We start from the raw sequence: 3,001 nt of genomic DNA, 5'->3' as shown, positions 1-3,001 counted from the left end.
GATATTTTTCCCGCGATATTTCGCCGAACTGCGAACGTCGACGGTACTCGTAACCGGTTTAGCCTCGGAAATGGCAGAGGGGACGGTTCGAAAATAGAGAATTGTTTGGAGAAATGAATGGGCGATGATGTATACATAACTGAATAGAAAAATTCTCTATTATTTTGCAATTTTCGCAATAGTTAACAAAATATTAATTACTAAAAATTGCCAAATATTGGTCTTGAATAATTTTTTACTCAAATACTATTAACTTTATAGAAAAACTGCAAAAGCCAAAAATCATTTATTTTCTTCTTATAAAGAATTCTGAGAATTTTTGTAGAATTTTTTAATATCATATTTTCTTATGTTGGTAAAAATAAGAAAATGCAATATTAAAAAGTTGATGAAAAAAAACTGAAAAAATTTTTAAAGTTTTATGAGAAGAAAATAAATAATTTGTCTTTCTTGCAGTTTTTCTGTAAAGTTGATAGTATTCGAGTAAAAAATTATTCAAAATTAATATTTGGTAATTTTTAGTAATCAATATCTTGTTAACTATTGCGAAAATTGCAAAATGAGAGAGAACTTTTTGACTCAGTTTAGTCCGTTCTATCTACAGAAAAGCGATTGACAAAAACTTTCGAGATATCCTTATATCCAATATATATATATATATTGTACAATATATATACAATATATATATATATATATTGTATATATGTAATATATGCACACACATGTACACCATATATACCCAATGGTGAGAAAATGTTTTTTAAACGTTTATTTAATGTTAATTAAACGTTTATTTCATATTATTAAATGTTTGTTTTAATTTTTTGTTTAAAATAACTGTCGAAAAAACATTTTTTAGATATTTATATAATGTTTATGAAATGTTTGTTTTACATTAATTTTTTATTTTATATAACGATGAAAAAAATATTTTCTCAAAAGAAAAAAATGTTTATTTAACGTTAATTAAACGTTCATTTTACATCAATTATTAATTTAAAATGATGTTTGAAAGAAATATTTTTTAAACGTTTATTTAACGTTTATGAAATGTTTGTTTTACATTAATTATTTATTTAAAACAGTATTTTGAAGAAATATTTTTTAAATGCTTATTTAACGTTTATTAAATACATATATAAACGTTTATTAAATTTTAACATTAAAAAAACGTTATTTAAACGTTTGAATAAACGTTTTTTTTTTTATAAAAAAAAAGGATTTTTCTTGTTATTTTAAACGTTACTATTATCATTACAAAAACATTTTTGTCAAATCTTAAAAAAGTTTTTTTTTAAAACTTAACATTAAAAACATTTTTTTGAAATATTAACAAAATGTTTTTTTAGCATTAAACAAACGTTTTTTAACATTTTTAAATAAAAATGAATTAACGTTTTTTTTAATGAAAAAAAGGAGATTTTTCTCGTTATTTTAAACATTTTTTCAAACATTTTTTTCTTCATTGGGTACATGTGTATGTATGTATATAGGTTAGGATAATTTTAATAACAATGTTGTATCATGAAAGATAAATTACAGATTGCAACTGAAAAAAATATAAGAAATCTTGCGTACGAAAGAATAAAATATTTATCTCCCATGACAAAACGTTAATACAGCCATTAAAAGTCACTCTGTTTATTTATATGTTTATTTATATGAATGTGTGTGTGTGTGTGTGTGTGTGTGTGTGTGTGTGTGTGTGTGTGTGTGTGTGTGTGTATACATATATAATTATAATATATTATCCATCAAATATATATATATATATATATATATATATATACATTTTCTTTTTATATCAATTTATAAAAAAATATTGAAACTTAAAAATCTATACTCTCTCTCTCTCTCTCTCTCTCTCTCTCTCTCTCTCTCTCGCTCTTCTATCTGCTTTTCTTTCCTATCTTTCTTATATACATTTCGTACAAATATATTTTAAAGAATTAAGAAAATGCTACAATATATTAAAAAGGAATGCTACGTTATATGTATACCTTATTTTTATTTTATTTCGAATTTTAAGAATTAATTACAAAAAATTACATATTTATATTCTATGTATAATATACATATGTATTATATACATATTATATACAATTTTTAACATATTTTCTTACTATAAATAGGAACACTTTATTCAATAATTAGGGTTGAGAAGTAATGCGTTACTTGTAACGACGATACTTTTTTGTTACTTTTTTTCGGTAACTATTTGGTAATTATATCTTGTCTAATAACGAGTAACGAAATTTATCCCGTTACTCTTGTATTGTTACTTTTTTATAAGTCATGACCGTCATGGACAACAAAATTATAAGTACTAAATAAACAAAAAACTTTTTGCCTATTTTTATTTCAATTATTATCGCTTTAGCATAAGAACACTAAAAACAAAAATATCTATTATATAATAAAATACCATAAAATTAAACATAAGTAAAATAATGTATGTAAAATAAATTAATACGAAATGAAAACGTTTAACGGTAAATATCTTTCTAAATACCTTATAGTTTATTTGTACTTTGTCTTAGAAGCCTGTTTTAACATTTAAAAAATGTAATTATATAAAAGACACGTTTATTCATTAATTAATTTTGATGAAATTAGGACAGATTTCCTTATCTCAATTACAATCAACTTTAACCATTAATTTCAGTTTGCCAGGTAGAACAACATTCATTTTTTTGTCCGGTTCGTTCATTTCGTGCAAAAACGCATTAAATAATTCTAATTTCATCAAGATTGGTGAGTAAACTCCTCTCATTTTACATAATTACAAAAAAAGTAATGAAACAATTTTTTATCATTACTTTTAAATAACGATAACGCGTTACTTTTTAGAAATGGTAACGAGTAACAGTAACGAATTACATTTTATCGCAAATAACGGTAATAGTAAAGCATTACTTTAAAAAGTAATTTTCTCAACCCTGTCAATAATTAATAATCTAATAATAAGCGTTGCTAGAGACAAAAATTATCATAATGGCAT

At 22.7% G+C, this 3,001-nt stretch overlaps 1 protein-coding gene across 3 annotated transcripts in view; it reads right to left on the bottom strand.

Annotated features, from left to right (window-relative positions):
* Window positions 1–3,001, bottom strand: part of LOC108756036 — a 5,028-nt gene that overhangs the window by 1,461 nt on the left and 566 nt on the right. The gene's annotated exons all lie outside the window — the stretch shown is intronic.

The sequence above is a fragment of the Trachymyrmex septentrionalis genome, unplaced genomic scaffold (genome assembly GCF_001594115.1).
Source record: "Trachymyrmex septentrionalis isolate Tsep2-gDNA-1 unplaced genomic scaffold, Tsep1.0 scaffold91, whole genome shotgun sequence".
NCBI lineage: Eukaryota > Metazoa > Arthropoda > Insecta > Hymenoptera > Formicidae > Trachymyrmex > Trachymyrmex septentrionalis.
The sequence above is the reverse complement of the archived record's forward strand: the minus strand, read 5'-3'. Positions and strand labels throughout refer to the sequence as shown.